We start from the raw sequence: 20,901 nt of genomic DNA on the forward strand, positions 1-20,901 counted from the left end.
TTCTTTAACTGTCCTCCAAAATGCTACAAATGAAAAGCAATATGTACTTCAGTGACTTCACACAACTGCTGAAAGTCGGTCCTGAGAGCTTGAACTGCATACTGATTCTGAAGCGACATCACTTGTCTTCAGTTATAGTAGTAGAATATGCAAGGTAATTATAAGGTAACGCTTTATTAGGTGGTTGGTCCCACTTATATGTTGTACATGGGCTCAGTCTTGACTTTGTGGTGGCCAGGGAAACACATAATTTTAACGTAAGTGAAAGCACTAGATTTAGTTAACTGACTGGCCCCTGTTTTACACATGCGTGCACACACCTATAAACTTGTGGTTTTTGTGGGGTAATAAAGGCCCCAGTCTTTACATGAGCCAATGAATTTCCACTTGTGGCAGGTTTTTAAATGACCTGTGTCAGTGATTTGAAAGTATACTGCTGCTTGGTATTGGTATTTTAGGCTTAATGTTTGGTTGTTCAACTTGCCAAAGCTGAGGGAGAAATCACCCCTCCATAAGTCTCTGCATAAAGCAAAGTGTCAATTTTTCTACTTTCACTATACCACTGAAAGCACTGTGCCATGGATTTTAGTGTGGCAGTAATCTAAGGTCTCCATTTTAGATGTGGAGTGCCAATGATACTGACTAAACCTTCTATAGACTTGACATATTTTATTAGATGAATTTGGAAACTGGTGCAATGGTAATTGTTTAAAGGTGTTGTCAGATTCTGTAACTCTTCTAGTGAATAAACAAATTAGTACTATATCATATGCCAACTGAATATTTAACCTAGGCAACACTTTTTTTTTTTTTTTTTTTTTTTTTAATGCACTGCACTTTCCTAAGATGGATCATCTATTGTTGGCTTGAACTTACAGCTTAGCTAGTAAACACTTCTCTCATACCAGCTGCCTGATTTCACCATCACTGCACTCTCAGCAGAGATGGATGACAACAGATATGTTGGACGTGGAAATGGAAGACTTTTCCCAGATGAATGGGCCTGTAATAAACCAGGATATTTGGTGTGGAATAGTGTTCTACACACTTTTCTGACATTTGGTTAAATAATAACTACTTTCTACAATAAGATTTCGCTGTCAATATAGTCTTGTTGGAGACTTTTGTATCTAGCACTCACATAGCTCTGTTAACAGTGGAGACACTGTGGCTACTAGAAAAGTGTGATACTGAAACAGTCACATAGCTTATACAACATTGATGCTGCCAAGTAGTCCTAAATATACATTTAGTACTTGTGCCAGTGCCTATAATATTCACACTTAGTTTAGCTGAGGGCAAATCTTGCTGTATTCTCTTAGTATAACAAAGCTGCATTTATTTCCATGTTGCATAAAAAGAATTGTGTTCACCACATTTCAGTAATGCTTTTTTTCTTCTATTGGGTTTAAGCAGGGGCCTCAAGATGCTTTGGATTCATATAAAATAAATTTTATACTAACATTCCAGCTTGTTAAATAGCCTGAATGTTTGAGTCTGGTAGACCTTACTACAGAGTATTGTAGTGATCCAGATGCAAAAAACCAAATCCATTGGTTCATTTTCAGTCTTAATAGGAATCGGATATGTATTTTCTAAAACAAAAAATCATTTAAAGAGGCTGTTATGGAAGCTGGCACCTGATTTATACCCTCAAGATCTTAATTAGTGCTGAGATTCAATTCAAATGTTGCACTTAAATTATATGTAAGCAATTGCGTCCTACTAACTACCTCTGCTGTCATTTATCAGCCTATTTTCCTCTAAGTGGTTTCTATTTTAGCAATCATTTATCTGTGCTTGCAGATTAGTTAGACTGATATGTAATAATGATGCTGGCTCTCCAAAAAGCCTTACACCCACCTATGCTGCTGAGCCACCCCTCCTGCCCAACAATCGTTGCTACTAAAACAATGACTAGCTAAAAGAACACATGTTGATACATGTCAGAATTGTTTTTCATGACATTTTATGAGGACCAAAGGAGAGTCTGTTAATCCCTCGCAGATAACATACTGCCTCTACTCTCGCTGGCAGATATTGGAGGGGAAAAAAGGTGTTTATGTAATTGTAGCGCCCCCTGTGGGGAAACAGGGACTAACGCAACACAAACAAACTTACCTTATAAATGATGGTCACCTCCAGTCTGCCTCCGATATCCCAGCTGCGATTTGATCCCAGCAGATCCGCAGCCGCAACCCTTGTCACCTCCAACCACGTCCCTCTAAGAAAGAGACAAAGATTACGGCCGTGCCTACCAGGTAAGGGCTGTCCGAGAATACGGCAACGAACAAGGACACTCTCAGTCCAAGCCCACTTGCCGCCTCCTCGCTTTGCTCTTGCCAAGACGCGGGGGACTACAGGCACTTAAGACCAAGACTAGTCCGAGGACTAATCCCACCTCAAGTACCTCACACACCTGCCGGTGAGGGCCTAACTGAAAGGGGGAATCGAGTGTGATACTCACCGGGACACTCTCACTTACGATCCTGTTCTCCTGCAGCTTCCCGACACCTGCGGATGACAAGAACACACAGCCTCCCTCTGCACTAACGATGAGACAAAAGGTGTGCACCCGCAAAACTAAACTGACTGCAACAGCGACCCGACCCTAACAACGTTCTGATGGTCGGCAACGCAACTAAGTCAAACAACTATGACTAACTAGGTGTGGTGCACTAACGGAACTGCTCACTTACACACTACGGGGAACAGCAGCCGGTGTTCACGGACTATACCGGAGGGCGGTTCCTAACCCCCTCACCTAGGTCTAACCAAGGAGACTGTCTCCTCACTATGGGGTCACCCACAGACCCTGAAGACCGGTTGCTTCAAGCCCGGCTAAGGCTCAGTGGAACAGCCCACTAACCCGCGGGCCGACTGCCGCACGGAACAGCCGATCGAAACTGAACCGCCCGACTGCCTGTACTCGGGTATCTCACACGTGTCCTCACGTCCGGAGCCACAGGTCCACCTGCACGGAACCGGCCTTGGGGACCCTCAACCAGAACCATGGGCCGCCCCTGGAACTGCCTTAAGGTGTGCTGCACTGCCACCAACTCACTTAGCCACCCCCTCTGGGAACCAGTGTGACCCCGGGGACCTAAGGGACGGGAAAACTACGTGTGTTCTCCCCTGACTATGTGTACGCTGGTAACTACACTTGTCCCCCACAGCACGGGTTAGCACAAAAAAACACAGGAACAAGAGCCTACCTTTAATGGGGGCCTGACGTCTTGCCCCTGAACACAGTTATGTAGCACACCCCAAAATACAGTAATACAAACAATACTCGCCGCACAGACAAAATAAATGCAGTATACAGTACTTTGCATGCTACTCACCAGAGCATACCGCTGTTAGCCAACCAGCCAGTTGCTACAGCACCACAGGAGCCTCCGCTCTACTGTACCCCCTAACTCCGTGTGCTCACCTCACACAGGACCGCGCCTACACTCACGAGGCTATCACGCCTCTACCACACACCACCAGGGCCGTCTGCCCTTCACACCATGGGCCTCTTGCCCAGTTGCACACAGAGCCTTGTGCTCTGATTAATGGGCCTCAGCCCCCTCTCTAACTCTGGGCTCTGAGCCCACTAACTAGGGCCTTGTGCCCTGCTACCTAGGGGTACTAGCCCCTGCCTACTGAGGCCTGTGGCCTCCCTGATTAACTGAGGGCCTTGTGCCCTTTAAAGCCTACGGGCTACCAGCCCCTACACAGGCCCTGTGGCCTTCCTATGGCCTCTAGGCCACTAACTACCTAAGGGCCTTGTGCCCTAACACCTGGGGCTCTCACGCCCCCTGCCTGACTAACAGGGGCTTGTCCCCTTTGTGAAAAGTATTGCGGCCTACTGGCCCACTAGCTCATGGGGCCTAGTGCCCCTAATTTTCCGTCCCCACGGGCCTTGTGCCCGACCGTGGCCCCGGGCCTAGTGCCCGAATTTAACGTTGAGTATACTTACCTGCTCTGCGCAGGATACTCAACTTGCACGCCGTCTTCTTCCTTCTCCGGGTCTTCCAGACCCTCCAGCCGGCGGCGCCTCTTCTCCCGTTTGGCGCGGGTCTTCTTCCTGGTCCGGTGGCGGGGGCGCTCTCAGCCATTACAACGGCTCCCCGCCGGCGATCTCTTCTCCGGCGGCTTCTTTGCTTGACTCGCCGCTCCGGACGTCCTTCTCCCTCGGCCGCTGACTCTCTTCTGGCAAAATGGCGCCACCCGGCGACTTATATAGTCGCCGGCGTGATGTCATCAGCCGGCGCGAGCGCTGATTGGCTCGCGTCGGCGCCAATCTTTTGAATGGCCGGGTGCGAGCCGCGATTGGCTCGCGTATCCGGCCGCTGATTGGCCAGCGGGGGAAGATGAGCCCTGATTGGCTCATCCTTCCTCCGCTGCCAGAACCCGCAAAGAAGAAGGAGATATACTCACCGCTGGATCGCCGGACCGGTAAGTAAGATTTCTCTTCTTTCTTCACCCTCTTGCTGGGCACAGGCACTGGAGGCGTCTCGGCGGGCAGCATCTCCACATAATTACTTTTGAAAGTGTTGATTGATGTTTAAACCTTTCCACTACTGTCCCTAATGTGCAGTGTGAGACAAAATTTTCACCTTGCCTCATGGCACCACAGCCTTATAACTGGGTTAGACGTTTTGGGGGCATAGATGCACTTTGGAGCTAGGAATAGCAAAACTGTAATTTGCCATTTGCTTCAGTGTTATGTCCTTTCGTGTGAAAAATAAGGTTTATCTGCTTAGTGTACGGTGAATATAAAAAGTCTACACACCCGTATTGAAATTGCAGATATTTGTCAAGATAAATCATGCCAAACCTATTTCCACCTTAAATTTGACCTTGCCACCAACAAAATTAAAGCAAAAACAAATAGATATTTTTTGGGAAACAATAGTGAAACTAAACTACAATAATCTGGTTGTGTAAGTATGCACACCCTTTCATTGTGGGGATGTAGCTGTATTCAAAAGAGTAAACTGTTCTGTAGTAAATTCAATGTCCAAGAGGAGAAACCTACCATCAGGATCGTCAAAACAATCCAAGATACTATACTAAACTTCAAAAAATAATGGCCTCTCCATGTTTTTTCTGTAAATAAGAGGCCGAGACACATTCGTCAATCTAGGAGGCTAACAGAGAAATTCCCTGGTTAATTGACCAATGTGTCTCTTGAAGAAAAACTATCTGGCTTAAGAGATTTAAGGTGAGAGGAGTCTCAACGTTTTTTCAATGGGCTGTTCAATCCTCCGACATTTCACGAAACAAGATGGAGCAATGTTGGAGATGTAGAAGCCTGAGGTGTACATGACATATTGTTGTGTGACATCAATCTAAATAAATACATTTGAACTCAACCAGCAGCACAGAATAATATATTACCCTCATTAGGCCTAATTCATTACTGATCTTATCTGCCGTTTTATGCTAATCTTACAAAAATCTTCTCTGCGCATGCCCAGAAAAGGGAGATAAGAAGGAAAATCCATTGCATAAGTTAAGAATTTCTTAAGTTAAGATGAAAATCCTTCTTAACTGCACTTAAGAAGTTCTCCAAACACTTAAGAATAAAGGGTTGGAAATGGGCGGAGATCCGTACTGAGTTAAGAAGAGTAGGCGTTTACCTCCGTATCCGTCGGATAGTTAAGAAGAAATTATTATTATTATTATCATTTATTTGTTAGGCGCCACAAGGTATCCGCAGCGCCGCACACAGTACTAACAGTAGTAGTACTATACAGGGTGAAACCATACAGAACAATGAACAAAAAGTACCAATACTTCAGAAACTCCGGCTAGTCATATGCAGTAAAGACGGAGCGGAAGAACAGGTATGGAGACAGGAGGGGAGGGGGCCCTGCTCATACGAGCTTACATCCTAAGGGAGGGTAAACAGACCAGGCACAAGAGGAGCCAGTTGAGGCAAGAGGGGAGAAGGGAGGATGAGCAAAGGGACGAGATGGGGGTTAAGTAGATGGTTGTTAGGCTTTGAGGAAGAGGTGAGTTTTGAGTGCACATTTGAAGGAGCACAGAGTAGGAAAGAGACGGATGGAACGAGGGAGGTCGTTCCAGAGAAGGGGGGCTGCACGGGAAAAGTCTTGGATTCTGGAGTGGGAAGAGGTGATTAGGGTGGAGGAGAGGCGGCGGTCGTTGGCCGAGTGCAGGGAGCGGGCAGGAGTGTGAATGGAGAGGAGGTTAGAGATATAAGGGGCAGTAGAGTTGGAGAGAGCCTTGTAAGTGGTGGTGAGGAGTTTGAAAAGGATTCTGTAGGGGAAGGGGAGCCAGTGTAAGGCAAGGCAGAGAGGGGAGGCAGAGGAGGAGCAGCGTGAGAGGAAGATGAGTTTTGCGGCCGCATTGAGTATAGAGCGGAGGGGGAAGAGACGGGAGTGGGGTAGGCCAGTGAGGAGGAGGTTACAATAATCAAGGCGGGAGATGATGAGTGCGTGGATGATAGTTTTGGTGGCATCCTGAGAGAGAAAAGGACGGATGCGGGCGATGTTGCGTAGTTGGAAGCGACAGGCTAGGGCAAGGAAATGAATGTGGGGGGCAAAAGAGAGAGAGGAGTCGAGGATGACACCCAGGCAGCGAAGTTGGGTGACAGAGGAGATGGTGGTGTTGTTGACAACAATAAAGAGGTCATCGTGGGATAGGAGTCTGGGCGAAGGAAAGACAATGAGTTCAGTTTTAGAGATATTGATTTTGAGAAAGCGCTCGGACATCCAGGAGGAGATGGCGGAGAGGCAGTCGGATACCCGAGCGAGGAGGGTGGAGGAAAGATCAAGAGAGGAGATTTAGAGTTGAATGTCGTCAGCATAAAGGTGATACTGAAGACCGAAGGAGGAGATGAGAGCACCAAGGGAGGAAGTGTAGAGCGAAAAGAGTAGAGGGCCAAGAACAGAGCCCTGCGGGACTCCTGCGGGGAGAGGGTAGGGGGAGGAGGAAGAACCAGACGTGGATACAGAGAAGGAGCGATTAGCGAGGTATGAGGCGAACCAGGCATGGACAGAACCAGAGAGGCCGAGAGAAAGAAGAGTTTGCAGCAGGAGGGGGTGGTGCACGGTGTCAAAGGCTGTAGAGAGGTCAAGGATGATGAGTACTGAGAAGTGACCCTTGGATTTGGCTGATAGGAGATCATTAGTAACCTTGGCCAGGGCAGTTTCGGTAGAATGGAGGGGGCGGTAGCCAGATAGGAGAGGGTCAAGGAGGGAATTGTCCGCGAGGTGCCTGGTTAGGCGGCTGCAGACAATCCGCTCAAGTAATTTGGAGGCATAGGGGAGCAGAGAGATAGGGCGATAATTAGCAAGAGAGGTGGGGTCAAGATTGGGTTTTTTGAGGATAGGAGAGATAAGAGCTGTTTAAAAGAGGAGGGAACTACACCAGAGGAGAGTGATAGGTTGAAAAAGTGTTCTAGGTAAGAGCAGGCCGTTGGAGAGAGAGAGCGAAGGAGGTGGGAGGGGATGGGATCGAGAGGGCAGGTAGAGGGTGGAGAGGAAAGAATAAGGGAGCGAACTTCTTCACCCGTTGTAGGGCTGAAGGAGCACCAGAGTTGGTTGATGGGGGGAGGTGAAGCGATGAGGGTGGCGGGAGAAGGTGAGGAGGAGATGTTCAGTCTGATGGCCTCAATTTTGGAAGAGAAGAAATACTTTGAGTCTTATCTTGTTGCTTAAACTTAAGGAAGCTCAGGGTCATGTTTAAGTCCAAAGCAGCTAGAGCAGCAGCGCTGAATAACAACACTAAACTGTTCAAAAAGCATAGATCGTTTAAAACACTCACAACTAAATACGCACAACATGCATCTTAATACACTTCATTTTTTATTTCATATTAATATCAAATGTTAAACAATGTACTCTTTTAAAAACAACCATGGTGGATGCACAGTTGTAATAAATTGCAATGTGAAGTAATTGATGTGTAATACCTTTTTTGATATTGTAAAAAACGACTAATAGTACAAACATGAAAGACATAACAGGAGGTTAAATTGATAGGATAAATTGTACGAACTCAAATCAAGAGTACTCATGCATAAGGGACACATAGGAAATCCACAAAAACATGGGAAGGCTATACAAACTCCAGAGAGATAAGGGCACGGGGTGAGGATTCGAACTCAGGTCCTTTTCCACATGGGTGCTAAGCAAACGCTAGAGATGGTTGATGAGGTACTGGTTAAGGAAGGGCCAATAGCTAAATTATGCATGTGAAATATAGTGCGTAAGCGATGGCGTACTGTGATAGGTGGGTCAAGATGACCAATGAGTGTGTGAAACCCTTTCCCAAGATTGGTAGTTTTGATACAGAGGTACTAAATATTGTTAGAAATAAAATATGTTAAAAAAGAGAATTAAAAACATTGACTGTTTGAAACTGTGGCAAGAGGAAGGGAACACGTGGCAGGGTAGCGGGTGTGTACTGGAGGAGAAGTGAGCGCAAGCGCGCCCCCGCCGCCATATGCATATGGGGGGAAAAGTACAGCCGATACTAAAAATTATAAAAATAGAACAAGTAATTTATATCCTGTATTAAGTAATTTTAAAGGTAATGTTGCTGAAGAAGATGTTATGATCCTACTGTTATTTCAGCCATTGCCCATGCTATTATTATTATTATTATTATCATTTATTTGTTAGGCGCCACAAGGTTTCCGCAGCGCCGTACATAATACAGACAGGAGACCATACAGGGTGACATAGTACAGAGCAATAAACACAAAGTGCCAATACTTCAGAACTCCGGGCAGACATATGAGCGAAGATGGAGTAGAAGAACAGGTATGGAGGCAGGAGGGGAGAGGGGCCCTGCTCATACGAGCTCACATCCTAAGGATTAACGTGCAAGAAGTACCACTCAGACAATGAAAGGGAGCAGTTCCATCAACAGGGGCAGCAGCTGAAATTGGTGAGAGTAGTGGAGAAATCAATAGGCGGGGAAACATTCATTGTACTGAAACAGTAATTCCAGCAATTAATCCTGAATGTAGCGATTTGGTGGGTTTACATCCTGTCCGCACAATAGCAGTTCCCAATGGGAAAGCGGACAAAGATGCTGTAGTTCCCATAAAACATATAGCAATGGACTAGATCTGAATTACATTCAATTATGTGTGATTTCCCTAATCCTAGAAAAGATTTGGCCAAGTGTCAGAAATTTGTTAAAGATTTAGGTAATGCACATGAGCCAACTAATAAAGATTGACGAGTGGTGTTGAGGGCCTGTCTTCCTCCCGATATTGATATACAAAAGTTTATTAAGGATTGTATATTGGAGGAAGATAAGTCCTTAACAGATGATGATAATCAGGAAAATATTAAATGTATAATCTCACAGTTGGCAATATACTTTCCAGTGGTATTGAACTGGAGCAAAATTTTTACTATCAAACAGAAGGATAGTGAAAATGCATCAGATTATCTGCCAGAGCTCTGTCAGCAATGACCCAGTACACAGGGATATCAGACATAAAGTATAATATGGACCACAGGGAAGTAGCTAGTACAGTACTAATGGATGGTCTCAAGGAAAAGCTGAAGACCAGGGTACAAACCTCTTTACCTAATTGGAGGGGAATCACGGTAGATGCACTTAGAGTATCTGCCGTGGCGCATGACAAAAACATAGGTAAGAGGAAAGAAGAGCAAAGTGATAAACAAATGATGGTAAGTATCCAGGCATTAGAAGGACTATACACACAACCACAAACTCATAGCACATATTATATGGAGCGAAAGCAACATACGTCAGTGAAGTGTTTTAACTGCCATAAAGAGGGACAGATAATAAAGTACTGTAGAGAGAGAAGTTCACCTAGGTGGGAATCACATAGATACCCACAAAGAAGGCACACAGAAGTTTCAGAAAATTCCCAACAGTTGCCCGCACACATCATAGCAGCAAATGCTTTGTGGGAGAATGTAAGCCAACACTAGGGGTCAGGTCATACCTGTATTCTACAACCAGTTAGATTAGCTGAGAATCTTAGGGAAGAACCTACAGTGACAGTTGACGTATCTGGTGTACCACAAACTTTTCTTGTAGATACATGGGCGGCCAGGTCAGTGATAACTTCTCCTTTAAGTCTAGAGGTAACCAACAAAACTGTTCCAGCTATGGGAGTAACGGGGAGAGTGCTACATTACCCTTTGACTAAAACTGTAGAGGTTACTATTGGGCCTCTGCACAGCAAACACTCATTTCTTTTGGCTGCAGCAGCTCCTACTACCCTACTGGGCAGGGATTTACTATGTAAAATGGGATGTGTCGTTTATTGTACCCCTGATGGTGTCTTTCTAGACATACCAGGTAAGGTTGCACATGAGGTACAGGACATATTGAACTCCCCACAAAGGTTAATGCTGCACTCTGCCGTTTTAGAAAAAAGTCCATCTCAGGTAGAAGAAATGTTATCACAAATACCGGGTTCCCTATGGACCAAAGATGGACAGGACACTGGATTGATGGCAAATGTAGCTCCTGTAATGGTTAATCTGAAAAGTAGCAGGCAAGCTCAAAAAATCCCACAGTACCCATTAAAACCGGAGGTAGAATTAGGGGTGTATCCCGTAATTGAAAAGCTGCTGCAACAAGGGATCCTGATTCGTACATCCAGCATAGCCAATAGTCCAATTTTCCCAGTGAAGAATGGGGGGAGGGGCTACAGATTAGACCAAGACCTAAGGGGAATTAACAAAATAATTTGAGAGTCAATTCCCCGTAGTGATCAATCCAGCTGACATCCTTATGCAGATTCCACCATCTGCCAGTCATTTCACCATCATTGATCTTTGTTCTGCCTTCTTCTCTGGCCCTCTTCATCCGGACTGTCAATATCTTTTTGCATTCACCTACAGGGGGGTGCAATATACATGGACATGGTTGCCTCAGGAGTCCATTGACAGCCCTAGTATTTTCTCCCAGGCCTTACATAACTGTTTGCAATCCTTCCAAGCAAGAAATGGATCTGTTTTAATCCAATATGTAGACGATTTATTGCTGTGTTCTGATTTGTTTATGTCATCTGTGCATGATACTTAACTGTTGTTGCTCCATCTCTCTCAAACAGGACACAAGGTTGCAGAGGATAAATTACAGCCATGTCAGACCAAGATTAAATACTTGAGACACTGTCTCACCCAGGGGCGAAGACACTTGACAACAGACAGAATACAAGCAATACAAAACATGACCCTGCCGCAGAATCAACAGCAGATCCGTACCTTCTTGGGGATGTGTGGATATTGTAGATCATGGATTACAGGTTATTCTATTCTGGCATTGCCATTGCAGGAATTAGTCTCATCCCCAAAGCCTGGGCGTGTTACACACACAGAGGAGTCAGAGCAGGCATTCTTTAACCTTAAAGAGAGTCTGACTAAGGCACCGGCTTTGGGAATACCTGATTATGAAAAGCCATTTGAGTTGTATTGTATGGAAGCTGATGGTTGTGCGGCAGGGACCTTGACACAGAAACATGGTGATGCTAGCAGACCGGTATAGCATACTACAGTGCACAATTGGACACTGTGGGAAAATAACTCCCAACCAGCAGGGGGCTGGACCCGGGGGGCATATGCCACCCGGGCCAGAAAAAAAAGATTACTTTGGGGCGGTCCCTACCGTCAGACTCCCATTCGCTGCGGATCATTAGAAACCGTCCCCTCTCCCTCCTACTCTGTGTGCTTCTCTACTATAGTCACATGGGACGCGCACCACGTGACTGGTGCCATCCCGTGTTTGAAGAAAAGATGAAGAAAGGGAGGACGCGGATGGAACCAGGTGAGGGGGGTGCAGTAGTGTGTGTGTGCATATGAATATAGTTTGCTTTTGTCAGCATATGAATGTAATGTGTGTGTGAGGAGGCAGCATATGAATGTAATGTGTGTGTGTGTCTACATTTGAATATAGTGCGTGAGAGGGCCAGCATATGAATGCAGTGTGTGTGTGTGAGGGGGCAGCATATGAATGTAATGTGTGTGTGCATTTGAATATAGTGTGTGTGAGAGTGCCAGCATATGAATGCAGTGTGTGTGTGAGGGGGCCAGCATATGAATGTAATGTGTGTGTGCATTTGAATATAGTGTGTGAGAGGGCCAGCATATGAATGCAGTGTGTGTGAGGGGGCAGCATATGAATGTAATGTGTGTTTGTGCATTTGAATATAGTGTGAGAGGGCCAACATATGAATGCAGTGTGTGTGTGAGGGGGCAGCATATGAATGTAATGTGTGTTTGTGCATTTGAATATAGTGTGTGAGAGGGCCAGCATATGAATGCAGTGTGTGTGTGAGGGGGCCAGCATATGAATGCAGTGTGTGTGTGTGTGTGTGTGAGGGGGCCAGCATATGAATGCAGTGTGTGTGTGTGTGTGTGTGTGAGGGGGCCAGCATATGAATGCAGTGTGTGTGTGAGGGGGCAGCATATGAATGTAATGTGTGTTTGTGCATTTGAATATAGTGTGTGAGAGGGCCAGCATATGAATGCAGTGTGTGTGTGAGGGGCCAGCATATGAATGCAGTGTGTGTGTGTGTGTGTGAGAGGGGGCCAGCATATGAATGCAGTGTGTGTGTGAGAGGGGGCCAGCATATGAATGCAGTGTGTGTGTGAGGGGGCCAGCATATGAATGCAGTGTGTGTGTGAGGGGGCCAGCATATGAATGCAGTGTGTGTGTGTGTGTGTGTGTGTGTGTGTGTGTGTGAGGGGGCCAGCATATGAATGCAGTGTGTGTGTGTGAGGGGGCAGCATATGAATGTAATTTGTGTTTGTGCATTTGAATATAGTGTGAGAGGGCCAGCATATGATTGCAGTGTGTGTGTGAGGGGGCCAGCATATGAATGCATTGTGTGTGTGAGGGGGCCAGCATATGAATGCACTGTGTGTGTGAGGGGGCCAGCATATGAATGCACTGTGTGTGTGTGTGGGGGCCAGCATATGAATGCACTGTGTGTGTGTGTGTGTGAGGGGGCCAGCATATGAATGCACTGTGTGTGTGTGTGTGTGAGAGGGGGCCAGCATATGAATGCACTGTGTGTGTGTGTGTGTGTGTGTGTGTGTGTGTGTGTGTGTGTGTGAGGGGGCCAGCATATGAATGCACTGTGTGTGTGTGAGGGGGCCAGCATATGCATGCACTGTGTGTGTGTGAGGGGGCCAGCATATGCATGCACTGTGTGTGTGTGTGAGGGGGCCAGCATATGAATGCACTGTGTGTGTGTGAGGGGACCAGCATATGCATGCACTGTGTGTGTGTGAGGGGGCCAGCATATGCATGCACTGTGTGTGTGTGAGGGGGCCAGCATATGAATGCACTGTGTGTGTGTGTGTGAGGGGGCCAGCATATGAATGCACTGTGTGTGTGTGTGTGTGTGTGTGTGTGTGTGTGTGTGTGTGTGTGTGTGTGTGTGTGTGTGTGTGTGAGGGGGCCAGCATATGAATGCACTGTGTGTGTGTGGGGGGGGGGGGCAACATATGAATGCACTGTGTGTGTGTGTGAGGGGGCCAGCATATGAATGCACTGTGTGTGTGTGTGTGTGTGGGGGCCAGCATATGAATGCAGTGTGTGTGTGTGAGGGGGCAGCATATGAATGTAATGTGTGTTTGTGCATTTGAATATAGTGTAAGAGGGCCAGCATATGATTGCAGTGTGTGTGTGAGGGGGCCAGCATATGAATGCATTGTGTGTGTGAGGGGGCCAGCATATGAATGCACTGTGTGTGTGAGGGGGCCAGCATATGAATGCACTGTGTGTGTGTGTGTGGGGGCCAGCATATGAATGCACTGTGTGTGTGTGTGTGTGAGGGGGCCAGCATATGAATGCACTGTGTGTGTGTGTGTGAGAGGGGGCCAGCATATGAATGCACTGTGTGTGTGTGTGTGTGTGTGTGTGTGTGTGTGTGTGTGTGTGTGTGAGGGGGCCAGCATATGAATGCACTGTGTGTGTGTGTGTGAGGGGGCCAGCATATGAATGCACTGTGTGTGTGTGTGTGTGTGTGTGTGTGTGTGAGGGGGCCAGCATATGAATGCACTGTGTGTGTGGGGGGGGGGGGCAACATATGAATGCACTGTGTGTGTGTGTGTGTGTGTGTGTGTGTGTGTGTGTGTGTGAGGGGGCCAGCATATGAATGCAGTGTGTGTGTGTGAGGGGGCAGCATATGAATGTAATTTGTGTTTGTGCATTTGAATATAGTGTGAGAGGGCCAGCATATGATTGCAGTGTGTGTGTGAGGGGGCCAGCATATGAATGCATTGTGTGTGTGAGGGGGCCAGCATATGAATGCACTGTGTGTGTGTGAGGGGGCCAGCATATGAATGCACTGTGTGTGTGTGTGGGGGCCAGCATATGAATGCACTGTGTGTGTGTGTGTGTGTGTGAGGGGGCCAGCATATGAATGCACTGTGTGTGTGTGTGTGTGAGAGGGGGCCAGCATATGAATGCACTGTGTGTGTGTGTGTGTGTGTGTGTGTGTGAGGGGGCCAGCATATGAATGCACTGTGTGTGTGTGAGGGGGCCAGCATATGCATGCACTGTGTGTGTGTGAGTGGGCCAGCATATGCATGCACTGTGTGTGTGTGTGAGGGGGCCAGCATATGCATGCACTGTGTGTGTGTGAGGGGGCCAGCATATGAATGCACTGTGTGTGTGTGAGGGGACCAGCATATGCATGCACTGTGTGTGTGTGAGGGGGCCAGCATATGCATGCACTGTGTGTGTGTGAGGGGGCCAGCATATGAATGCACTGTGTGTGTGTGTGTGAGGGGGCCAGCATATGAATGCACTGTGTGTGTGTGTGTGTGTGAGGGGGCCAGCATATGAATGCACTGTGTGTGTGGGGGGGGGGGGAGCAACATATGAATGCACTGTGTGTGTGTGAGGGGGCCAGCATATGAATGCACTGTGTGTGTGTGTGTGTGTGTGTGGGGGCCAGCATATGAATGCAGTGTGTGTGTGTGAGGGGGCAGCATATGAATGTAATGTGTGTTTGTGCATTTGAATATAGTGTAAGAGGGCCAGCATATGATTGCAGTGTGTGTGTGAGGGGGCCAGCATATGAATGCATTGTGTGTGTGAGGGGGCCAGCATATGAATGCACTGTGTGTGTGAGGGGGCCAGCATATGAATGCACTGTGTGTGTGTGTGGGGGCCAGCATATGAATGCACTGTGTGTGTGTGTGTGAGGGGGCCAGCATATGAATGCACTGTGTGTGTGTGTGTGTGAGAGGGGGCCAGCATATAAATGCACTGTGTGTGTGTGTGTGTGTGTGTGTGTGAGGGGGCCAGCATATGAATGCACTGTGTGTGTGTGTGTGTGAGGGGGCCAGCATATGAATGCACTGTGTGTGTGTGTGTGTGTGTGTGTGTGTGTGTGTGAGGGGGCCAGCATATGAATGCACTGTGTGTGTGGGGGGGGGGGCAACATATGAATGCACTGTGTGTGTGTGAGGGGGCCAGCATATGAATGCACTGTGTGTGTGTGTGTGTGTGTGTGTGGGGGCCAGCATATGAATGCAGTGTGTGTGTGTGGGGGCCAGCATATGAATGCAGTGTGTGTGTGTGTGTGTGTGTGTGTGTGTGTGTGTGAGGGGGCCAGCATATGAAAGCACTGTGTGTGTGTGAGGGGGCCAGCATATGAATGCACTGTGTGTGTGTGTGTGTGTGTGTGAGGGGACCAGCATATGAATGCACTGTGTGTGTGTGTGTGTGTGTGTGTGGTGTGTGTGTGTGTGTGTGAGGGGACCAGCATATGAATGCACTGTGTGTGTGTGTGTGTGTGTGTGTGTGTGTGTGTGAGGGGGCCAGCATATGGAAGCACTGTGTGTGTGTGTGAGGGGGCCAGCATATGAAAGCACTGTGTGTGTGAGGGGGCCAGCATATGAATGCACTGTGTGTGTGAGGGGGCCAGCATATGAATGCACTGTGTGTGTGAGGGGGCCAGCATATGGATGCACTGTGTGTGTGAGGGGGGGAAAGTAATTGAATGTAGTGTGTGTGAGAAGGGGGTCAGTATATTAATGTAGTGTGTGTGTGAGAGGGAGGGGGATCTTAATATACCGGTAATGTGGGAGGTAAGCTATTAATTTAATCGAGGCGTGCAGGTGGGGGCTAATTATTGGGTGCTATTTTATTTGTGGGGTGATGGTGGGGCTATTTAATTTAATAGTGGGTCCTATGGGGTGGTGAGCTATTAATTGATTGTGGGGCTGTTTGGGGAGAATGATGTCTATTAAATGTGATTATGAATTATTTAATTCCTGGGATTGTTGTGGGAAATGGTTCTATTTGTTAAAACATAAATGCTATTTAAATAATTTCTGGGGCTGTTTGAAGGGAGGGAAATAGGTTTATATATTAAAAGTGTTTGCTATCTAATGTCAGGGTTGTTTGGAGGGAGAGATCTGTTTAGCAAATGGGAATATTATTATTTTAATGTTGTGGCTGGAGGGAGGCCTAATTATAAAACGTGGGTGCTATTGATTTAACACTGGGATGTGTTGGAGTTTTCTAAATTCTATGTACCCATTTTTTTTCCAAATAGGGCCTCCAATATTCCAGGATCTAGACAACCAGCAAATGAGCTAAAGTAACCAACAGCCACAAGTGGTAAAAGTAACAATAACAGGTAGGAGAAAGCAGGACTCTCCCGAGTCTGATGGGACAATCCCGAATTTGGGTGACTGTTTCGCTTAAGACAGTTGGGAGGTATGTCCCGCTTCACCGTGTACTGCTCGTGAAGGCAGAACTGTTTGCACCTAACAATAGTGAACACAGTATTGCCTGTGTATTTGTCTAAAATTATAACCATGCTACATCACAGGGGGTTACCCTGTCTAAAGTACCCAGGCCCTCCAGAGCCTTAATCCATCTCTGGGCCTGGGTGTAATATTTACAAATGCAAAAAGATAGTGCTTTTCAGATAGTGCTGAAATAAGTAGGACTGAAAAAGCAATGTACATTTAGGAGTCCTTCACGTAGAGATGATACTTTAGGTCAAATTGCGAAACTAGTACCCTAACACAAGAGATGTACAATATTAAAGTACAACATTTTGCCCAAAAAGGAGCCTTGTGACACCTCAATAGAGTGAGCGTGAAAGGAAGAATGTGCCAGAGGTGGGTACACTACAGGAGCGGTTAGAGAGGTAGCAAGTGACCCAGGAGAGAACTGTGTCTAGATGGACAATGGAATGAAGGATGTGTAGGAGAAGAGGGTGTTAATCAGTGTCCAAAGCAGCAGAGAGTTACAGGAGAATAAGTATTGCAACAAAAAAAATGTTACATTTTATTTATAGACACAATTACTGTTATCAAATTAAACAACATGAGAACAAACTGAAAACAACAACTCCTTTGTAAAACTAAAAATTATTAACTCATGCATGTTGGTTTAATCCCATTGGTTAGAAGTGTTGCAAGGCAGGTCATGCTGGAACCCATAATGCCCATCTTCTTTCTCTGTTTAACATATAAGAGAAAAAGCAATCAACCTTAGTCCATTTGGAAATAAAAAATTCATTGACTGTACTTTGTACACACCTGTACTTTCAAGCAGTAAAATCTACAATTTGTTGCCTTAACTGTAACACAGGTCCCCCAATAACCAAAAATAAATAACGTAACTAGATACTTACAAGCTGCAAAAGGCAAATCTTCCATGTCTTGATCCTTTTGCATGAAATTAAACTTGCCAATCCTCCCTGATTACCGATTATTTTTCCGGTGAGCCAGACATGTCCCAGGTAGGGCCTGGTAGCAGATAAAGGAAAGCCTTTAGTTTGTTCTATTTTAAACAAAACTCTACTGTCACAAACACGCTCCCAGCTTCCGTGACTTTGGGGTGGTCACTGTATGAGGTCACACGATTTCAGCCCGCAGTCTCTCACTACCTATCACACAGGTTATAGACCTATGGAATCGCCCCCCAAACACAGCGCTCTCACACCCCCAGACACTTCAGGTTCTGCCACCACCTATTGAGTACTGGCAATAGGATCCCAATATACTGTCCCACACTGGCACACAGGCTTCTAGTTCCACAAACTAGCAAGACACAGAACACACAAGGTTAACTTCACACCTCCAGACTGTTACACAAATGTACATGCAAGCCCACACAGCTTGTTAATCAAATGTATCAACAAATCACACACTGGCATTCCAAGGGTTAACTTGATCGAGCTCTCTTCTAATAGGCTAATGGATTTGTTACAGTATCAAGGACGCAACTTATTAAATTATATATTTAATATACAAAAATACAGGGCATACAGATAAAAAGAAAATTAATAACAATTAATTGACATAACAAGCAAAAACAGTTTAAAACAAAAAGGGTTACATTCAGAATAGCACTTACGTGAGTTGCATAATCTCAATGTAACTTGATTTCCCCACAAAGTCTGACCATTTGTTCTTTCAGAACACCAGTTTTTAAGCAACAAGATATGGGATGGTCTTCACAGGGGCAGTGTTTAATGCTAATAGGGGGCAGGGATGTCCCCTGGGTGTCACTATACTTTGCTCACAAATATTCCCAAAGTCTTGACCTGTGGGTAATTCTTCACAGATATTCCCCAGAGAATTAACTCCCCGTTCAATAAACTGGTCATAATCTCCTGCACATTTAAATACCAAACATGATGGAATTATGACAATGTGACATAGCTTTTCTCACACTGGGATGTGCAAAGCCATCAAACACAATTACATCAGACTCTGTCTTTAAATTTCACACTTTAACTCATACTTACCAACTTTTTTAAGTTGGTGTCCGGGAGACTCTCTGTAGCAGGTGGGCGTGCAGGGGGCGGGGCGCCGAAATTGCATCATTGTGGCCCCGCCCCCGCGACGTAATGACGCAAATTGCATCATTTGACAGCGGGGGGCGGGGCTAAATGTCGCGATTCACCGGGAATCGCGGCGTTTGGGATCTAATTCTGCCCACTTCACTAGGAAGTGGGGCACTTCCTAGTGAAGTGGGCAGAATTCGGGAGATTGCCACACTCGCCCGGGAGTCCGGGAGACTCTCGCAAAATGCGGGAGTCTCCCGGACATTCCGGGAGAGTTGGCAAGTATGCTTTAACTTATCAATGGATTCATTTGATACAACCTATATACACTGCAGTTATGAATTATCCCTTTTAAATAACTGCAAGCTCTCTATGTTCACGACATCTACCAATCAAGCTTCATCATTATTTTTCTAAGTGCTATGGCTATAAAAGTCACATCTGATAATCTCAGCAGGGCAGAGGCAGCCCTTACAGCACAATTTTAATTTTGCAGAATTCAAAGGTACACTTTTGTTTAAGTTCAAACTATCTGGTGCCTGCATTTGTATATGTTTATAAAAATGAAACAGGCCTTTACTTTCATCACAATACAATTTTTTAAGGGGATGAAAGATATTTCAAAAAGTGTGATATAAACCACATTTGAAAACATTTTTACCTTGCAAATCAATGTTGAATCTGAAGTTTATGGAGGGCTGGGAATCTGTAGGATAAAAATGAACCATGAAAACTTTTTCAAAAGCCACATAAAAGATTTAAATTAATAGATATTAGATTGAAAAGCTTCACAACACCACCACCCAAAAAAAAAGACAAATAACACACACATTAAATTGCACATTACATATGAAAATACAGATGCACTATTACTGTCTAACATAAAATATCTTACAAACATTTAAGGTGTCTATAAAAGAGTAAACTAAAATAAAACTCTCAATATAAATAAAAGACCACTATGCACAGAGACGACTACCGGACTATCCGCATACAGATGTGTTTGCATACCTTGATGAATCGGGCCCTAGGATATTAAAAACTGTGTGTTATTATATGATAAGCTAAAGGTTAATCTGTTGTTTAGTTTACCTATGAGCTGATATACTGTTTTAAATGTGCACTCGCTATGCAAACTTACTAAAAAAGAAACTAGCCTGGGGAACCACTCTAGAAATAAATGAGCGATGCTTTCTAAAGCTAGCTACAGAGTGGTGTGTGTTTTCTTTTTTCGAGCCTGGGGTTGAGACGGAGGGTTCCTTGGTCTCCCTCTGGTGTTACTGAACAAGGGCATTACCCCTTGAAGAGCTAACTGTCGGAAGACCAAGGCGAAGGCACTGCGTGCCGAGAGTAAAGATAAATTAGTGGGCCAGGAACCAGAACACATCCACACACACCCATACTCATACACGGCTTAATCCTAGGAAAAGACATTTTACACAAGAAATCTCCACTAATTTTCTTCCCGCCCCATTGAGGTGTAAGGAAAAGTCAGCGGAGAATTAACGGTAGTAACAGTAAAAATGCGCAGCCACGATGTTCTGAGAAATATCGCTGGTAATTGAATCTGCCCCATAATGTATGAAAAAATTATTAAAGTAAGAAGATTGTGCTTACCTGCCATCCTCAAGTTCGTCCACGTCTCAATAGTTATCATTTACTTGGTACAGGGGTCAGCAAACCCCATGAGTCCTGGCACGCCGGCCGTCCGACCGTTCTAAATGACAGCCAGGGAAGAGCTGAACTGTCAGCTCTTCTCCGGCTGTCATTCCTTCCCCGACACTGAACTGCTGCGCAAGCGCAACAGTTCAGCACTTCTCCAGCTGTCATTTATTAAAAATAACAGCCGGAGAAGAGCTGAACTGCTGCGCTTGTCGGCTGCACAGTTCCTCCCAAGCACCTTTGCGGACTCCTGGCAGAGGTAAGTATAAAATTATATAATTTTATATTAATTTATTAGTGCCCTAAAAAAGATTTTGATGCAATTCTGAGGCCATAAGAGTCATTGGGGGCATTTTTTCTGTATCTAAAAAATATTTTGAGGCACTTTGAAGTGTGAAGAGAAGGGGGCATTACTGTGGCATAAAAGATATTGGGGACATTACTGTGGTATAAAATGT

At 45.7% G+C, this 20,901-nt stretch overlaps 1 long non-coding RNA gene across 1 annotated transcript; it reads right to left on the reverse strand.

Annotated features, from left to right (window-relative positions):
• Positions 1–17,345: 17,345 nt before the first annotated feature.
• LOC142107916 (uncharacterized) lies at positions 17,346–19,489 on the reverse strand. The gene is made up of 3 exons (XR_012680043.1): positions 19,443–19,489; positions 17,624–17,738; positions 17,346–17,447 (listed from the first exon to the last, which is right to left on the reverse strand). It is a non-coding gene; the product is annotated as an uncharacterized LOC142107916 (long non-coding RNA).
• Positions 19,490–20,901: the final 1,412 nt, after the last annotated feature.

This window comes from Mixophyes fleayi, chromosome 1 (genome assembly GCF_038048845.1).
Source record: "Mixophyes fleayi isolate aMixFle1 chromosome 1, aMixFle1.hap1, whole genome shotgun sequence".
Lineage (NCBI taxonomy): Eukaryota > Metazoa > Chordata > Amphibia > Anura > Limnodynastidae > Mixophyes > Mixophyes fleayi.